Raw genomic sequence first — 20,663 nt, 5'->3', positions numbered from 1 at the left:
AAAAGTGGGGGCCGTGGCCGGAGGGGGCGGGCAACTCCACTAAGCTGGAGTGCCCTGCTGGGCTGTGACAAAGGGGTGAGCCTTTGAGGCTCACCGCCAGGTGTTACAGCTCCTGCCTGGGGGAGGTGTTAGCATCTCCACCCAGTGCAGGCTTTGTTACTGGCCTCAGAGTGACAAAGGCACTCTCCCCATGGGGCCAGCAACATGTCTCTAGTGTGGCAGGCTGCTGGGACCAGTCAGCCTACACAGATAGTCGGATAGGTTTCAGGGGGCACCTCTAAGGTGCCCTCTGTGGTGCATTTTACAATAAAATGTACACTGGCATCAGTGTGCATTTATTGTGCTGAGAAGTTTGATACCAAACTTCCCAGTTTTCAGTGTAGCCATTATGGTGCTGTGGAGTTCGTGTTTGACAGACTCCCAGACCATATACTCTTATGGCTACCCTGCACTTACAATGTCTAAGGTTTTGTTTAGACACTGTAGGGGTACCATGCTCATGCACTGGTACCCTCACCTATGGTATAGTGCACCCTGCCTTAGGGCTGTAAGGCCTGCTAGAGGGGTGTCTTACCTATACTGCATAGGCAGTGAGAGGCTGGCATGGCACCCTGAGGGGAGTGCCATGTCGATTTACTCGTTTTGTTCTCACTAGCACACACAAGCTGGTAAGCAGTGTGTCTGTGCTGAGTGAGAGGTCTCCAGGGTGGCATAAGACATGCTGCAGCCCTTAGAGACCTTCCTTGGCATCAGGGCCCTTGGTACTAGAAGTACCAGTTACAAGGGACTTATCTGGATGCCAGGGTCTGCCAATTGTGGATACAAAAGTACAGGTTAGGGAAAGAACACTGGTGCTGGGGCCTGGTTAGCAGGCCTCAGCACACTTTCAATTGTAAACATAGCATCAGCAAAGGCAAAAAGTCAGGGGGCAACCATGCCAAGGAGGCATTTCCTTACACCTATCTTTAGTGAAGCCAGCATGTAGCTGGGCAGCTTTTATCGACCAGTGCAACACATGCATTTAAAATGGCTTTCTGGTCACTTACTATGTCTGAGATTCGACAAAGACATAAAAGGGATGTAATATAATGCACCCTGCCCTAAGACCTGAAAGGCCTGCAAGAGGGGTGACTTGCATATATTGCATGAAGTGTTAGGGGACATGGCACAGGCTGTGTGCCATGTCGTGTTAACTTTTGTCTGCACCCAGACACGTAGTCTGCAATGGCTGCCTGTCATGTGCTTGGTGAGGAGTCCCTTAGGGAGGGACTATTCGTGCTGCAACCCTTAAGGAATCTCTTTAGCACCTCAGGCCCTATTTACTAGTGGTACCATTTACTAGCGAATTACAGGGGGTGCTAAAGGATTTGCCAATTGGAGAAACAATTGTACACTTTAGGGAAAGATCTGGCACTGCGGACCTGGTTAGCGGGAATCTAGTCAACTTGCAGTCAATATCACAGATACCAGACAAAAAGTGGGGGTAACCATGTCACAAAGACACTTTCCTACAGCGCCCTTTTTGATTTATTTTTCCAACATCTATTCCAATAATGGGCTGTAGAGGAATTCACCAAACTGTAGCCAATGCAGTGCTGCTGGGCCTCCTGTTTGGAACAGATGACACCTCAGAACCAAACTTTGCATCCCCAAACCCTTCAATGCTTTAATCAGAGTCTAAGCCATCAACTTCCTCAGTAACCACACCGGAATGGGACTCCGAATCCTTGTGCAACCATTTTTGCAAAGTGTGCCCACAATCATGTTGGCCCTTTTCAATGAAAGTATTTCACACCGCATATCAGGCACACTGTGGAAGACAGGATACAGACTATGCTGGCATGACCATAAGAATACAGCATGAGGGGCAATACTTAAACAGAGTATTTGTAAGGAAATGCCTCCTTGGCATGGTTACCCCCTGACTTTTTGCCTTTGCTGATGCTATGTTTTGAATTGAAAGTGTGCTGAGGCCTGCTAACCAGGCCCCAGCACCAGTGTTCTTTCCCTAACCTGTACTTTTGTATCCACAATTGGCACACCCTGGCATCCAGATAAGTCCCTTGTAAATGGTACCCCTGGTACCAAGGGCCCTGATGCCAGGCAAGGTCTCTAAGGGCTGCAGCATGTCTTATGCCACCCTGGAGACCCCTCACTCAGCACAGACACACTGCTTGCCAGCTTGTGTGTGCTGGTGAGAATAAAACGAGTAAGTCGACATGGCACTCCCCTCAGGGTGCCATGCCAGCCTCTCACTGCCTATGCAGGTGTAGATAAGTCACCCCTCTAGTAGGCCTTACAGCCCTAAGGCAGGGTGCACTATACCATAGGTGAGGGCACCAGTGCATGAGCACTGTGCCCCTACAGTGTCTGAACAAAACCTTAGACATTGTAAGTGCAGGGTAGCCATAAGAGTATATGGTCTGGGAGTCTGTTTTACACGAACTCCACAGCACCATAATGGCTACACTGAAAACTGGGAAGTTTGGTATCAAACTTCTCAGCACAATAAATGCACACTGATGCCAGTGTACATTTTATTGTAAAATACACCCCAGAGGGCACCTTAGAGGTGCCCCCTGAAACCTTAACCGACTATCTGTGTAGGCTGACTGGTTCCAGCAGCCTGCCACAACCGAGACATGTTGCTGGCCCCATGGGGAGAGTGCCTTTGTCACTCTGAGGCCAGTAACAAAGCCTGCACTGGGTGGAGATGCTAACACCTCCCCCAGGCAGGAGCTGTAACACCTGGCGGTGAGCCTCAAAGGCTCACCCCTTTGTGCCAGCACCGCAGGACACTCCAGCTAGTAGAGTTGCCCGCCCCCTCCGGCCACGGCCCCCACTTTTGGCGGCAAGGCCGGAGAAAATAATGAGAATAACAAGGAGTCACTGGCCAGTCAGGACAGCCCCTAAGGTGTCCTGAACTGAAGTGACTAACTTTTAGAAATCCTCCATCTTGCAGATGGAGGATTCCCCCAATAGGATTAGGGATGTGACCCCCTCCCCTTGGGAGGAGGCACAAAGAGGGTGTACCCACCCTCAGGGCTAGTAGCCATTGGCTACTAACCCCCCCAGACCTAAACACGCCCTTAAATTTAGTATTTAAGGGCTTCCCTGAACCTAAGAATTTAGATTCCTGAAACTACAAGAAGAAGAAGACTGCTGAGCTGAAAAACCCCTGCAGAGGAAGACCAGAAGACACCAACTGCTTTGGCCCCAGACTTACCGGCCTGTCTCCTGCTTTCCAAAGAAACCTGCTCCAGCGACGCTTTCCAAGGGACCAGCGACCTCTGAATCCTCTGAGGACTGCCCTGCTTCAAGAAAGACAAGAAACTCCTGAGGACAGCGGCACTGCTCCAAAAGAACTGCAACTTTGTTTCAAGGAGCAGATTTAAAGGCCCCTGCAACTCCCCGCAAGAAGCGTGAGACTTGCAACACTGCACCCGGCGACCCCGACTCGACTGGTGGAGAACCAACACCTCAGGGAGGACCCTCCGGCGACTCCAAAACTGTGAGTAACCAAAGTTGTCCCCCCTGAGCCCCCACAGTGACGCCTGCAGAGGGAATCCCGAGGCTCCCCCTGACCGCGACTGCCTGAACTCCATTTCCCGACGGCTGGAAAAGACCCTGCACCTGCAGCCCCCAGCACCTAAAGGAACAGAACTCCTGTGCAGGAGTGACCCCCAGGAGGCCCTCTCCCTTGTCCAGGTGGTGGCTACCCAGAGGAGCCCCCCCCCTTGCCTGCCTGCAACGCTGAAGAGATCCCTTGATCTCTCATTGAAAACCATTGGAAACCTGACGCGTGTTTGCACACTGCACCCGGCCGCCCCCGCGCTGCTGAGGGTGTACTTTTTGTGCTGACTTGTGTCCCCCCCGATGCCCTACAAAACCCCCCTGGTCTGCCCTCCAAAGACGTGGGTACTTACCTGCTGGCAGACCGGAACCGGGGCACCCCCTTCTCTCCATTGAAGCCTATGTGTTTTGGGCACCTCGTTGACCTCTGCACCTGACCGGCCCTGAGCTGCTGGTGTGGTAACTTTGGGGTCGCTCTGAACCCCCAACGGTGGGCTACCTTGGACCCAAACCTGAGACTTGTGATTTACTTACCTGACAAAACTAACAAAAACTTACCTCCCCCAGGAACTGTGAAAATTGCACTGTCCACTTTTAAAACAGCTTATTGTGTTTTATGTAAAAAGTATACATGCTAATGTAATGATTCAAAGTCCCTAAAGTACTTACCTGCAATACCTTTCAAATGAGATATTACATGTACAATTTGAACCTGTGGTTCTTAAAATAAACTAAGAAATGAAAATGTCACTTACCCAGTGTACATCTGTTCGTGGCATCAGTCGCTGAAGATTCACATGTTGTGCATAGCCCGCCATCTGGTGTTGGGTCGGAGTGTTACAAGTGGTTTTTCTTCGAAGAAGTCTTTCGAGTCACGGGACCGAGTGACTGCTCCTCTGTCTCCATTGCGCATGGGCATCGACTCCATCTTCGATTGTTTTCCCCACAGAGGGTGAGGTAGGAGTTGTGTTGTAGTAACAGTGCCCATGCAATGGAGTGACTAAGTATGTACCTATTTAAGGTTTAAATAATATATTTACAAATGTACAAAGCTTAAGCTAACTTCCGAACTGCTACAGGCTCCCGGGGAGGCGGGTGGGCACATGTGAATCTTCAGCGACTGATGCCACGAACAGATGTACACTGGGTAAGTGACATTTTCAGTTTGATGGCATCTGTCGCGGTAGATGTAAGGAAATGCCTCCTTGGCATGGTTGCCCCCTGACTTTTTGCCTTTGCTGATGCTATGTTTACAATTGAAAGTGTGCTGAGGCCTGCTAACCAGGCCCCAGCACCAGTGTTCTTTCCCTAACCTGTACTTTTGTATCCACAATTGGCAGACCCTGGCATCCAGATAAGTCCCTTGTAACTGGTACTTCTAGTACCAAGGGCCCTGATGCCAAGGAAGGTCTCTAAGGGCTGCAGCATGTCTTATGCCACCCTGGAGACCTCTCACTCAGCACAGACACACTGCTTGCCAGCTTGTGTGTGCTAGTGAGGACAAAACGAGTAAGTCGACATGGCACTCCCCTCAGGGTGCCATGCCAGCCTCTCACTGCCTATGCAGTATAGGTAAGACACCCCTCTAGCAGGCCTTACAGCCCTAAGGCAGGGTGCACTATACCATAGGTGAGGGTACCAGTGCATGAGCATGGTACCCCTACAGTGTCTAAATAAAACCTTAGACATTGTAAGTGCAGGGTAGCCATAAGAGTATATGGTCTGGGAGTCTGTCAAACACGAACTCCACAGCACCATAATGGCTACACTGAAAACTGGGAAGTTTGGTATCAAACTTCTCAGCACAATAAATGCACACTGATGCCAGTGTACATTTTATTGTAAAAAACACCACAGAGGGCACCTTAGAGGTGCCCCCTGAAACTTAACCGACTATCTGTGTAGGCTGACTAGTTTTAGCAGCCTGCCACAAACCGAGACATGTTGCTGGCCCCATGGGGAGAGTGCCTTTGTCACTCTGAGGCCAGTAACAAAGCCTGCACTGGGTGGAGATGCTAACACCTCTCCCAGGCAGGAATTGTCACACCTGGCGGTGAGCCTCAAAGGCTCACCTCCTTTGTGCCAACCCAGCAGGACACTCCAGCTAGTGGAGTTGCCCGCCCCCTCCGGCCAGGCCCCACTTTTGGCGGCAAGGCCGGAGAAAATAATGAGAATAACAAGGAGGAGTCACTGGCCAGTCAGGACAGCCCCTAAGGTGTCCTGAGCTGAGGTGACTCTAACTTTTAGAAATCCTCCATCTTGCAGATGGAGGATTCCCCCAATAGGGTTAGGATTGTGACCCCCTCCCCTTGGGAGGAGGCACAAAGAGGGTGTACCCACCCTCAGGGCTAGTAGCCATTGGCTACTAACCCCCCAGACCTAAACACGCCCTTAAATTTAGTATTTAAGGGCTACCCTGAACCCTAGAAAATTAGATTCCTGCAACAAGAAGAAGGACTGCCCAGCTGAAAACCCCTGCAGCGGAAGACCAGAAGACGACAACTGCCTTGGCTCCAGAAACTCACCGGCCTGTCTCCTGCCTTCCAAAGATCCTGCTCCAGCGACGCCTTCCGAAGGGACCAGCGACCTCGACATCCTCTGAGGACTGCCCCTACTTCGAAAAGACAAGAAACTCCCGAGGACAGCGGACCTGCTCCAAGAAAAGCTGCAACTTTGTTTCCAGCAGCTTTAAAGAACCCTGCAAGCTCCCCGCAAGAAGCGTGAGACTTGCAACACTGCACCCGGCGATCCCGACTCGACTGGTGGAGATCCGACGCCTCAGGAGGGACCCCAGGACTACTCTGATACTGTGAGTACCAAAACCTGTCCCCCCTGAGCCCCCACAGCGCCGCCTGCAGAGGGAATCCCGAGGCTTCCCCTGACCGCGACCCTTTGAACCTAAAGTCCCGACGCCTGGGAGAGACCCTGCACCCGCAGCCCCCAGGACCTGAAGGACCGGACTTTCACTGGAGAAGTGACCCCCAGGAGTCCCTCTCCCTTGCCCAAGTGGAGGTTTCCCCGAGGAATTCCCCCCTTGCCTGCCTGCAGCGCTGAAGAGATCCCGAGATCTCCCATTGACTTCCATTACAAACCCGACGCTTGGTTCTACACTGCACCCGGCCGCCCCCGCGCTGCTGAGGGTGAAATTTCTGTGTGGACTTGTGTCCCCCCCGGTGCCCTACAAAACCCCCCTGGTCTGCCCTCCGAAGACGCGGGTACTTACCTGCAAGCAGACCGGAACCGGGGCACCCCCTTCTCTCCATTCTAGCCTATGTGTTTTGGGCACCACTTTGAACTCTGCACCTGACCGGCCCTGAACTGCTGGTGTGGTGACTTTGGGGTTGCTCTGAACCCCCAACGGTGGGCTACCTTGGACCAAGAACTGAACCCTGTAAGTGTCCTACTTACCTGGTAAAACTAACAAAAACTTACCTCCCCCAGGAACTGTGAAAATTGCACTAAGTGTCCACTTTTAAAACAGCTATTTGTCAATAACTTGAAAAGTATACATGCAATTTTGATGATTTGAAGTTCCTAAAGTACTTACCTGCAATACCTTTCGAATGAGATATTACATGTAGAATTTGAACCTGTGGTTCTTAAAATAAACTAAGAAAAGATATTTTTCTATATAAAAACCTATTGGCTGGATTTGTCTCTGAGTGTGTGTACCTCATTTATTGTCTTGTGTATGTACAACAAATGCTTAACACTACTCCTTGGATAAGCCTACTGCTCGACCACACTACCACAAAATAGAGCATTAGTATTATCTATTTTTACCACTATTTTACCTCTAAGGGGAACCCTTGGACTCTGTGCATGCTATTCCTTACTTTGAAATAGCACATACAGAGCCAACTTCCTACATTGGTGGATCAGCGGTGGGGTACAAGACTTTGCATTTGCTGGACTACTCAGCCAATACCTGATCACACGACAAATTCCAAAATTGTCATTAGAAATTGATTTTTGCAATTTGAAAAGTTTTCTAAATTCTTAAAAGACCTGCTAGGGCCTTGTGTTAGATCCTGTTTAGCATTTCTTTTAGAGTTTAAAAGTTTGTAAAAGTTTGAATTAGATTCTAGAACCAGTTTTAGTTTCTTAAAAAGTATTCCAACTTTTAGAAGCATAATGTCTAGCACAGATGTGAATGTGGTGGAACTCGACACCACACCTTACCTCCATCTACAGATGAGAGAGCTAAGGTCACTCTGTAAACTAAAGAAAATAGCAATGGGCCCCAAACCTACCAAAGTACAGCTCCAGGTGCTTTTGGCAGAGTTTGAAAAGGCCAACCCCTCTGAGGATGGCAACTCAGAGGAGGAAGATAGTGACTTGGAGGGAAATTCCCCCCCTCCAGTCCTACTTAGGGAGAGCAGGGCTTCTCAAGCCCTGACTCCACAAATAATAGTCAGAGATGCTGGTTCCCTCACAGGAGGGACCAACAACTCTGAAATCACTGAGGATAACTCCAGTGAAGAGGACATCCAGTTAGCCAGGATGGCCAAAAGATTGGCTTTGGAAAGACAGATCCTAGCCATAGAGAGGGAAAGACAAGAGATGGGCCTAGGACCCATCAATGGTGGCAGCAACATAAATAGGGTCAGAGATTCTCCTGACATGTTGAAAATCCCCAAAGGGATTGTAACTAAATATGAAGATGGTGATGACATCACCAAATGGTTCACAGCTTTTGAGAGGGCTTGTGTAACCAGAAAAGTGAACAGATCTCACTGGGGTGCTCTCCTTTGGGAAATGTTCACAGGAAAGTGTAGGGATAGACTCCTCACACTCTCTGGACAAGATGCAGAATCTTATGACCTCATGAAGGGTACCCTGATTGAGGGCTTTGGATTCTCCACTGAGGAGTACAGGATTAGGTTCAGGGGGGCTCAAAAATCCTCGAGCCAGACCTGGGTTGACTTTGTTGACTACTCAGTGAAAACACTAGATGGTTGGATTCAAGGCAGTGGTGTAAATAATTATGATGGGCTGTACAATTTATTTGTGAAAGAACACCTGTTAAGTAATTGTTTCAATGATAAACTGCATCAGCATCTGGTCGACCTAGGACCAATTTCTCCCCAAGAATTGGGAAAGAAGGCGGACCATTGGGTCAAGACAAGGGTGTCCAAGACTTCAACAGGGGGTGACCAAAAGAAAGGGGTCACAAAGACTCCCCAGCAGAAGGGTGATGAGACAACCAAAACTAAAAATAGTAAAGAGTCTTCTACAGGCCCCCAAAAACCTGCACAGGAGGGTGGGCCCAGAGCCTCTTCACAAAACAATGGGTACAAGGGTAAAAACTTTGATCCCAAAAAGGCCTGGTGTCATAGCTGTAAACAGCATGGACACCAAACTGGAGACAAGGCCTGTCCCAAGAAAGGTTCCACTCCAAACTCCCATCCAGGTAACACTGGTATGGCTAGTCTCCAAGTGGGATCAACAGTGTGCCCAGAGCAAATCAGGGTCCACACTGAAGCTACTCTAGTTTCTGAGGGTGGGGTGGATTTAGCCACACTAGCTGTCTGGCCGCCTAACATGCAAAAATACAGACAGCAACTCTTAATTAATGGGACTAGAATAGAGGGCCTGAGGGATACAGGTGCCAGTGTCACCATGGTGACAGAGAAACTGGTTTCCCCTGGCCAATACCTGACTGGAAAAACTTACACAGTCACCAACGCTGACAATCAGAGAAAAGTACATCCCATGGCAATGGTTACTTTAGAATGGGGAGGGGTCAATGGCCTGAAACAGGTGGTGGTCTCCTCAAATATCCCAGTGGACTGTCTGCTTGGAAATGACCTGGAGTCCTCAGCATGGGCTGAGGTAGAGCTAAAAACCCATGCAGCAATGCTGGGTATCCCTGAACTGGTGTGTGTGAAAACAAGAGCACAGTGCAAGGCACAGGGTGAAAAAGTAGAGCTGGAGTCTGGAAAAATGGCCCAGCCTACCAAGAGAACAGGAAAGTCAGTTGGGAAACCAACTGCAACACAGCAAAAGAAAGGGAACCTCTCTTCTCAGGAAGAAGTTCTGCCCTCTGAGGGAACTGAGCCTTTGGAGCTTGAACCTTATCAGGTTGAGCTCTTAGGCCCAGGGGGACCCTCCAGGGAAGAGCTGTGTAAGGGACAAGAAACCTGTCCCTCTCTTGAAGGCCTTAGGCAGCAAGCTGCTGAAGAGTCCAAAGGCAAGAAAAATGGAACACATAGGGTCTATTGGGAAGATGGGCTCCTGTACACTGAGGCCAGAGACCCCAAACCTGGTGCCACTAGGAGAGTGGTAGTGCCTCAGCTGTTCAGAGAGTTCATCCTAACATTGGCCCATGACATTCCCCTTGCTGGACATTTGGGACAAACCAAGACGTGGGAGAGGTTAGTCAACCACTTCTACTGGCCCAATATGTCCAACATGGTTAAGGAGTTTTGCCTCTCCTGCCCCACCTGTCAAGCCAGTGGTAAGACAGGTGGGCACCCAAAGGCCCCCCTCATTCCACTTCCAGTGGTGGGGGTGCCCTTTGAAAGAGTGGGGGTGGACATAGTTGGTCCACTGGAACCTCCCACAGCCTCAGGAAATATGTATATCCTGGTAGTAGTGGATCATGCTACCAGGTATCCTGAAGCTATTCCCCTTAGGTCGACTACTGCCCCTGCAGTAGCCAAGGCCCTCATTGGTATCTTTACCAGAGTGGGTTTCCCTAAGGAGGTGGTGTCTGACAGAGGTGCCAACTTCATGTCAGCATACCTAAAGCACATGTGGAATGAGTGTGGAGTGACTTATAAATTCACTACACCTTACCATCCACAAACTAATGGCTTAGTTGAGAGATTCAACAAGACATTAAAGGGCATGATCATGGGGCTCCCAGAAAAACTCAAAAGGAGATGGGATGTCCTCCTGCCATGTCTGCTTTTCGCTTACAGGGAGGTACCACAGAAGGGAGTAGGGTTCTCACCCTTTGAACTTCTGTTTGGTCATCCTGTAAGGGGACCACTTGCCCTTGTTAAAGAAGGCTGGGAGAGACCTCTCCATGAGCCTAAACAGGACATAGTGGACTATGTACTTGGCCTTCGCTCTAGAATGGCAGAGTACATGGAAAAGGCAACCAAAAACCTTGAGGCCAGCCAACAGCTCCAGAAGTTTTGGTATGACCAAAAGGCTGCACTGGTTGAGTTCCAACCAGGGCAGAAAGTCTGGGTTCTGGAGCCTGTGGCTCCCAGGGCACTCCAGGACAAATGGAGTGGCCCTTACCCAGTACTAGAGAGGAAGAGTCAGGTCACCTACTTGGTGGACCTGGGCACAAGCAGGAGCCCCAAAAGGGTGATCCATGTAAACCGCCTTAAGCTCTTCCACGACAGGGCTGATGTCAATCTGTTGATGGTAACAGATGAGGATCAGGAGGCAGAGAGTGAACCTCTCCCTGATCTTCTGTCATCAGACCCAAAAGATGGTACAGTAGATGGAGTGATCTACTCAGACACCCTCTCTGGCCAACAGCAAGCTGATTGTAGGAGAGTCCTACAACAGTTTCCTGAACTCTTCTCCTTAACCCCTGGTCAGACACACCTGTGTACCCATGATGTGGACACAGGAGACAGCATGCCTGTCAAGAACAAAATCTTTAGACAGTCTGACCATGTTAAGGAAAGCATCAAGGTGGAAGTCCACAAGATGCTGGAATTGGGAGTCATTGAGCGCTCTGACAGCCCCTGGGCTAGCCCAGTGGTCTTGGTCCCCAAACCTCACACCACAGATGGAAAGAAAGAGATGAGGTTTTGTGTGGACTACAGAGGGCTCAATTCTGTCACCAAGACAGATGCTCATCCAATTCCAAGAGCTGATGAGCTCATTGATAAATTAGGTGCTGCCAAATTTCTAAGTACCTTTGACTTGACAGCAGGGTACTGGCAAATAAAAATGGCACCTGGAGCAAAAGAAAAGACAGCATTCTCCACACCTGATGGGCATTATCAGTTTACTGTTATGCCCTTTGGTTTAAAGAATGCCCCTGCCACCTTCCAAAGGTTGGTGAATCAAGTCCTTGCTGGCTTGGAGTCCTTTAGCACAGCTTATCTTGATGATATTGCTGTCTTTAGCTCCACCTGGCAGGATCACCTGGTCCACCTGAGGAAGGTTTTGAAGGCTCTGCAATCTGCAGGCCTCTCTATCAAGGCATCCAAATGCCAGATAGGGCAGGGAACTGTGGTTTACTTGGGACACCTTGTAGGTGGAGGCCAAGTTCAGCCACTCCAACCCAAGATCCAGACTATTCTGGACTGGGTAGCTCCAAAAACCCAGACTCAAGTCAGGGCATTCCTTGGCTTGACTGGGTACTACAGGAGGTTTGTGAAGGGGTATGGATCCATTGTGACAGCCCTCACTGAGCTCACCTCCAAGAAAATGCCCAAGAAAGTGAACTGGACTGTGGACTGCCAACAGGCCTTTGACACCCTGAAACAGGCAATGTGCTCAGCACCAGTTCTCAAAGCTCCAGATTATTCTAAGCAGTTCATTGTGCAGACTGATGCCTCTGAACATGGGATAGGGGCAGTTTTGTCCCAAGCAAATGATGATGGCCTTGACCAGCCTGTTGCTTTCATTAGCAGGAGGTTACTCCCCAGGGAGCAGCGTTGGAGTGCCATTGAGAGGGAGGCCTTTGCTGTGGTCTGGTCCCTGAAGAAGCTGAGACCATACCTCTTTGGGACTCACTTCCTAGTTCAAACTGACCACAGACCTCTCAAATGGCTGATGCAAATGAAAGGTGAAAATCCTAAACTGTTGAGGTGGTCCATCTCCCTACAGGGAATGGACTTTATAGTGGAACACAGACCTGGGACTGCCCATGCCAATGCAGATGGCCTTTCCAGGTTCTTCCACTTAGAAAATGAAGACTCTCTTGGGAAAGGTTAGTCTCATCCTCTTTCGTTTGGGGGGGGGTTGTGTAAGGAAATGCCTCCTTGGCATGGTTGCCCCCTGACTTTTTGCCTTTGCTGATGCTATGTTTACAATTGAAAGTGTGCTGAGGCCTGCTAACCAGGCCCCAGCACCAGTGTTCTTTCCCTAACCTGTACTTTTGTATCCACAATTGGCAGACCCTGGCATCCAGATAAGTCCCTTGTAACTGGTACTTCTAGTACCAAGGGCCCTGATGCCAAGGAAGGTCTCTAAGGGCTGCAGCATGTCTTATGCCACCCTGGAGACCTCTCACTCAGCACAGACACACTGCTTGCCAGCTTGTGTGTGCTAGTGAGGACAAAACGAGTAAGTCGACATGGCACTCCCCTCAGGGTGCCATGCCAGCCTCTCACTGCCTATGCAGTATAGGTAAGACACCCCTCTAGCAGGCCTTACAGCCCTAAGGCAGGGTGCACTATACCATAGGTGAGGGTACCAGTGCATGAGCATGGTACCCCTACAGTGTCTAAATAAAACCTTAGACATTGTAAGTGCAGGGTAGCCATAAGAGTATATGGTCTGGGAGTCTGTCAAACACGAACTCCACAGCACCATAATGGCTACACTGAAAACTGGGAAGTTTGGTATCAAACTTCTCAGCACAATAAATGCACACTGATGCCAGTGTACATTTTATTGTAAAAAACACCACAGAGGGCACCTTAGAGGTGCCCCCTGAAACTTAACCGACTATCTGTGTAGGCTGACTAGTTTTAGCAGCCTGCCACAAACCGAGACATGTTGCTGGCCCCATGGGGAGAGTGCCTTTGTCACTCTGAGGCCAGTAACAAAGCCTGCACTGGGTGGAGATGCTAACACCTCTCCCAGGCAGGAATTGTCACACCTGGCGGTGAGCCTCAAAGGCTCACCTCCTTTGTGCCAACCCAGCAGGACACTCCAGCTAGTGGAGTTGCCCGCCCCCTCCGGCCAGGCCCCACTTTTGGCGGCAAGGCCGGAGAAAATAATGAGAATAACAAGGAGGAGTCACTGGCCAGTCAGGACAGCCCCTAAGGTGTCCTGAGCTGAGGTGACTCTAACTTTTAGAAATCCTCCATCTTGCAGATGGAGGATTCCCCCAATAGGGTTAGGATTGTGACCCCCTCCCCTTGGGAGGAGGCACAAAGAGGGTGTACCCACCCTCAGGGCTAGTAGCCATTGGCTACTAACCCCCCAGACCTAAACACGCCCTTAAATTTAGTATTTAAGGGCTACCCTGAACCCTAGAAAATTAGATTCCTGCAACAAGAAGAAGGACTGCCCAGCTGAAAACCCCTGCAGCGGAAGACCAGAAGACGACAACTGCCTTGGCTCCAGAAACTCACCGGCCTGTCTCCTGCCTTCCAAAGATCCTGCTCCAGCGACGCCTTCCGAAGGGACCAGCGACCTCGACATCCTCTGAGGACTGCCCCTACTTCGAAAAGACAAGAAACTCCCGAGGACAGCGGACCTGCTCCAAGAAAAGCTGCAACTTTGTTTCCAGCAGCTTTAAAGAACCCTGCAAGCTCCCCGCAAGAAGCGTGAGACTTGCAACACTGCACCCGGCGATCCCGACTCGACTGGTGGAGATCCGACGCCTCAGGAGGGACCCCAGGACTACTCTGATACTGTGAGTACCAAAACCTGTCCCCCCTGAGCCCCCACAGCGCCGCCTGCAGAGGGAATCCCGAGGCTTCCCCTGACCGCGACCCTTTGAACCTAAAGTCCCGACGCCTGGGAGAGACCCTGCACCCGCAGCCCCCAGGACCTGAAGGACCGGACTTTCACTGGAGAAGTGACCCCCAGGAGTCCCTCTCCCTTGCCCAAGTGGAGGTTTCCCCGAGGAATTCCCCCCTTGCCTGCCTGCAGCGCTGAAGAGATCCCGAGATCTCCCATTGACTTCCATTACAAACCCGACGCTTGGTTCTACACTGCACCCGGCCGCCCCCGCGCTGCTGAGGGTGAAATTTCTGTGTGGACTTGTGTCCCCCCCGGTGCCCTACAAAACCCCCCTGGTCTGCCCTCCGAAGACGCGGGTACTTACCTGCAAGCAGACCGGAACCGGGGCACCCCCTTCTCTCCATTCTAGCCTATGTGTTTTGGGCACCACTTTGAACTCTGCACCTGACCGGCCCTGAACTGCTGGTGTGGTGACTTTGGGGTTGCTCTGAACCCCCAACGGTGGGCTACCTTGGACCAAGAACTGAACCCTGTAAGTGTCCTACTTACCTGGTAAAACTAACAAAAACTTACCTCCCCCAGGAACTGTGAAAATTGCACTAAGTGTCCACTTTTAAAACAGCTATTTGTCAATAACTTGAAAAGTATACATGCAATTTTGATGATTTGAAGTTCCTAAAGTACTTACCTGCAATACCTTTCGAATGAGATATTACATGTAGAATTTGAACCTGTGGTTCTTAAAATAAACTAAGAAAAGATATTTTTCTATATAAAAACCTATTGGCTGGATTTGTCTCTGAGTGTGTGTACCTCATTTATTGTCTTGTGTATGTACAACAAATGCTTAACACTACTCCTTGGATAAGCCTACTGCTCGACCACACTACCACAAAATAGAGCATTAGTATTATCTATTTTTACCACTATTTTACCTCTAAGGGGAACCCTTGGACTCTGTGCATGCTATTCCTTACTTTGAAATAGCACATACAGAGCCAACTTCCTACAGTAGATACACATGTTGTGCATAGACTAGTAAGCAGTTATCTCCCCAAAAGCGGTGGCTCAGCCTGTAGGAGTGGAAGTAGTTTGAAATAAGGTTCTTAACACTGCTTGACCTACTGTGGCTTGTTGTGCCGATAGCACGTCTACACAGTAGTGCTTGGTGAACGTGTGAGGCGTAGACCATGTGGCTGCCTTACATATTTCGTGCATTGGAATATTCCCTAGGAAGGCCATGGTAGCGCCTTTCTTTCTGGTTGAGTGTGCCCTTGGTGTAATGGGCAGTTGTCTTTTTGCTTTAAGGTAGCAGATTTGGATGCACTTAACTATCCATCTGGCTATACCCGGTTTAGATATTGGGTTTCCTGCGTGAGGTTTTTGAAATGCAATAAACAGTTGTTTCGTTTTTCTGATGTTTTTAGTTCTGTCGATGTAGTACATTAGTGCTCTTTTGACCTCTAATGTATGTAGTGCCCTTTCAGCTATGGAATCTGGCTGTGGGAAGAACACTGGTAGCTCTACCGTTTGATTTAGGTGGAACAGTGAAATAACCTTTGGCAAAAATTTAGGATTGGTCCTTAGGACTACTTTATTTTTGTGTAGTTGGATAAAAGGTTCTTGTATTGTAAACGCCTGAATTTCACTTACTCTTCTTAGAGATGTGATGGCGATGAGAAATGCAACTTTCCAGGTTAGGAATTGTATTTCGCAAGAATGCATAGGTTCAAAGGGTGGACCCATGAGTCTTGTTAAGACGATGTTGAGGTTCCATGAAGGAACGGGTGGTGTCCTTGGTGGTATAATTCTTTTGAGGCCTTCCATAAATGCTTTAATGACAGGTATCCTAAATAGTGAAGTTGAATGGGTAATCTGCAGGTATGCAGATATTGCTGCGAGGTGTATTTTAATAGAAGAGAAGGCCAGGTTCGATTTTTGTAAGTGTAGTAAGTAGCCCACTACATCCTTTGGAGATGCGTGTAATGGTTGAATTTGATTCTGATGGCAGTAGCAAACAAACCTTTTCCATATGCTTGCATAGCAGTGCCTAGTGGATGGTCTTCTAGCTTGCTTTATGACTTCCATACATTCTTGTGTGAGGTTTAAGTGTCCGAATTCTAGGATTTCAGGAGCCAGATTGCTAGATTCAGCGATGCTGGGTTTGGATGCCTGATCTGTTTGTGTTGTGTTAACAGATCTGGCCTGTTGGGCAACTTGACGTGGGGTACTACTGATAGGTCTAGCAGTGTTGTGTACCAAAGTTGCCTTGCCCATGTTGGTGCTATCAGTATGAGTTTGAGTTTGTTTTGGCTCAATTTGTTTACTAGATATGGAAGGAGAGGGAGAGGGGGAAAAGCGTATGCAAATATCCCTGACCAGTTCATCCATAGGGCATTGCCTTGAGACTGTTTGTGTGGGTATCTGGATGCGAAGTTTTGGCATTTTGCGTTCTCCTTTGTTGCAAATAAGTCTATTTGAGGTGTTCCCCAAAGTTTGAAGTAAGTGTTTAGAATTTGGGGGTGAATTTCCCATTCGTGGACCTGTTGGTGATCGAGAGAGATTGTCTGCAAGTTGATTCTGGATCCCTGGAATAAACTGTGCTATTAGGCGAACGTGGTTGTGAATTGCCCATCGCCATATCTTTTGTGCTAGAAGGCTCAGCTGCGTTGAGTGTGTCCCCCCCTGTTTGTTTAGATAATACATTGTTGTCATGTTGTCTGTTTTGACAAGAATGTATTTGTGAGTTATGATTGGTTGGAATACTTTTAGTGCTTGAAAAACTGCTAGCAGTTCCAGGTGATTTATGTGCAGTTTTGTTTGATGTACGTCCCATTGTCCTTGTATGCTGTGTTGATCGAGGTGTACTCCCCACCCCGTCATGGAAGCATCTGTCGTTATTACGTATTGTGGCACTGGGTCTTGGAAAGGCCGCCCTTTGTTTAAATTTATACTGTTCCACCATAGAAGCGAGAGGTATGTTTGGCAGTCTATCAACACCAGATCTAGAAGGTGACCCTGTGCTTGTGACCATTGTGATGCTAGGCACTGTTGTAAGGGCCTCATGTGCAGTCTTGCGTTCGGGACAATGGCTATGCATGAGGACATCATGCCTAGGAGTTGTAATATCATTTTTGCTTGTATTCTCTGTGTTGGATACATGCGTTGTATGATCTTGTTGAAATTTTGAATTCTCTGTGGACTTGGAGTGGCTAATCCTTTTGTTGTGTCTATTATGGCTCCTAGGTATTGTTGTACTTTGCACGGCAGAATGTGTGATTTTGCATAGTTGATGGTGAAACCGAGTTTGTGGAGGTTTTGTATGACCTGATTTGTGTGGTGTGAGCACCTTGTCAGTGAGTTGGTCTTGATTAGCCAGTCGTCTAGATACAGGAATACGTGTATTTGCTGCCTTCTGATGTGTGCAGCCACTACTGCTAGACATTTTGTAAAGACTCTTGGTGCGGTTGTTAAACCAAACGGCAATACTTTGAATTGGTAATGTATTCCTTTGAATACAAACCTGAGGTATTTCCTGTGCGACTGATGTATTGGTATGTGGAAATACGCGTTTTTGAGATCTAAGGTTGTCATGTAGTCCTGTTGCTTTAGCAATGGCAACACCTCTTGTAGCGTGACCATGTGAAAGTGTTCTGATTTGATGTAGGTGTTTAGTGTTTTGAGGTCTAGGATTGGTCTCAGTGTTTTGTCCTTTTTTGGTATTAGGAAGTACAGTGAATAGACTCCTGTGTTTATTTCTGTTTCTGGTACTAGTTCTATTGCGTTCTTTTGCAATAATGCTTGAACTTCTGTTTCCAGAAGGTCTGAATGTTGTTTTGATAAATTCTGTGCTTTTGGTGGTATGTTTGGAGGGATTTGTAGAAATTCTATGCAATAACCATGTTGGATAATTGCTAAGACCCAAGTGTCTGTAGTTATTTCCTCCCATGCTTGGTAATACCGACCTATTCTTCCCCCCACTGGTGTTGTGTGGAGGGGATGAGTGACATGTGAGTCACTGCTTGGTTGTAGGGGTTTTGGGGCTTTGAAATTTTCCCCTATTCCTAGGGAATTGTCCTCTGTATTGGCCCCGAAAGCCTCCCCTCTGGTACTGTCCCTGGTAGCTGGACGGTGTTGTCTGTGAGGTGCTGGCTTGTGTGGCCTGACCCCGAAACCCCCCTCTAAAGGTTGTCTTGCGGGAGGTGCTGTAAGTGCCTCTGCTCTGCGGGGAGTAGAGTGCGCCCATGGCTTTAGCAGTGTCAGTGTCCTTTTTGAGTTTCTCAATTGCCGTGTCCACCTCTGGTCCGAACAGTTGTTTCTCATTGAATGGCATATTGAGCACTGCCTGCTGTATCTCTGGTTTAAAACCAGACGTTCGTAGCCATGCGTGCCTTCTTATAGTCACAGATGTGTTAATTGTTCTCGCAGCTGTGTCCGCTGCGTCCATAGAGGAGCGGATCTGATTATTAGCTATGTTTTGTCCTTCCTCAACCACCTGCTTCACCCTCTTTTGTAGTTCCTTGAGTAGATGCTCAATGAGGTGTTGCATCTCGTCCCAATGGGCTCTGTCATAGTGCGCAAGTAGTGCTTGAGAGTTAGCGATGCGCCACTGGTTTGCAGCTTGTACTGCGACTCTTTCCGGCTGCATCGAACTTGCGGCTCTCTTTATCTGGGGGTGGTGCATCCCCAGATGTGTGGGAGTTGGCTCTCTTGCGAGCTGCTCCTACTACGACGGAATCTGGTGGCAGCTGTGTGGTGATGAAAACAGGGTCTGTGGGAGGTGCTTTATATTTCTTTTCCACCCTTGGTATTATTGCCCTACTCTTGACCGGCTCCTTGAAGATTTCCTTTGCATGCCGAAGCATTCCTGGGAGCATAGGCAGGCTTTGGTAGGAGCTGTGGGTGGAGGAGAGGGTGTTGAATAAGAAGTCATCCTCGACTGGTTCTGAGTGGAGGTTTACGTTGTGGAACTCTGCCGCTCTAGCCACCACTTGTGAATATGCTGTGCTGTCTTCTGGTGGTGAGGGCCTTGTGGGATACGCCTCTGGACTGTTGTCCGACACTGGGGCGTCGTATAAGTCCCAAGCGTCTTGGTCCTGGTCACCTTGGCTCACAGTGGTGTGAGCCGGGGAATGTGATGGAGTTTGTGCTGGTGAAACGTTAGTTACAGGTGGAGGAGAGGGTGGCGGAGTTACCTTTTTCACCATTTTTGTTTGTGGTGCTTGGTCTGTTTGAAACTCCAGTCTCCTCTTTCTCCTAATAGGGGGAAGGGTGCTTATCTTCCCTGTTCCTTCTGGTATGAAAATACGTTGCTGCGTATGGTCCACTTCCGTGGATTGCAACTCTTCCTCAAACCTATGCTTTCGCATCTGAGAGGACAGTGATTGCTCCTCTGAATAGGAACCGGTTACTGGTTCGGTTGCGGGTCGTTTCGGCACCAAAACCCTGTCTGTACTCTTTTTCGGCTCCGAGGTGACTTTCTTCTTTTTTGGAGTCGAAACCTCTTGGCGTCGATCTTCCTCGGTGCCACTGTCTCGGCGTTGAGCCGTTTCGGCACCGCTATCTCGGCGTCGATCTCTTTCAGCAGCACTTTCTCGGTCCCGGATCTCGGCACTGTTTCGGCCTTTTTCGGTGCCGATGGTCGGTCACCGAATTTATGGGTCGAGCCATGGCCTAGTGGCAGTGGCGTCCCCTGGGCCTGGTCACTTTTCTTGTGTGTTGTCTTCGACGTCTTACTCACAGTTCTTTGATCGTCGAATTCCTCTGAGTCCGATTAGTGGATCGAGAAGGTTTCTTCTTCCTCGAACTCTCGGTGTGCTGTCGGCGTGGACGCCATCTGAAGTCTTCTGGCTCGACGGTCACGGAGTGTCTTTCGGGACCGGAACGCACGACAGGCCTCGCAAGTCTCTTCACTGTGCTCAGGCGACAGGCACAGGTTACAGACCAAATGTTGGTCTGTATACGGGTATTTGTTGTGGCATTTGGGACAGAAACGGAAAGGGGTCCGTTCCATCAGCGTTGTTTTACACGCGGTCGGGCCGACCAGGCCCCGACGGGGGATCGAAAGCTACCCCGAAGGGCACCGGAGCTCTTCAAACTTCGATGCGGTGTCGATTCTATCTAAGCCGATCCCGAACGCAACAATACCGACGTAATCTTCCGATAGTTAGCTAACTTTCCGTTCCGAAACTCGGAGCGACAAAAACACGTCCGAACCCGATGGCGGAAAGAAAACAATCGAAGATGGAGTCGACGCCCATGCGCAATGGAGACAAAGAGGAGGAGTCACTCGGTCCCGTGACTCGAAAGACTTCTTCGAAGAAAAACAACTTGTAACACTCCGACCCAACACCAGATGGTGGGCTATGCACAACATGTGTATTTACAGCGACAGATGCCATCGAACATATATTTTTCTATAACAAAACCTATTGGCTGGATTTGTCTCGGAGTGTGTGTTCCTCATTTATTGCCTG

The 20,663-nt window shown here is 49.2% G+C and overlaps 1 protein-coding gene across 1 annotated transcript in view; it reads right to left on the bottom strand.

The window, feature by feature from the left end:
• The window catches only part of ABCF2 (ATP binding cassette subfamily F member 2), a 293,880-nt gene that overhangs the window by 74,713 nt on the left and 198,504 nt on the right, over nucleotides 1-20,663 (bottom strand). The gene's annotated exons all lie outside the window — the stretch shown is intronic.

This window comes from Pleurodeles waltl, chromosome 10 (assembly GCF_031143425.1).
Source record: "Pleurodeles waltl isolate 20211129_DDA chromosome 10, aPleWal1.hap1.20221129, whole genome shotgun sequence".
Classification (NCBI taxonomy): Eukaryota; Metazoa; Chordata; class Amphibia; order Caudata; family Salamandridae; genus Pleurodeles; species Pleurodeles waltl.
The sequence above is the reverse complement of the archived record's forward strand: the minus strand, read 5'-3'. Positions and strand labels throughout refer to the sequence as shown.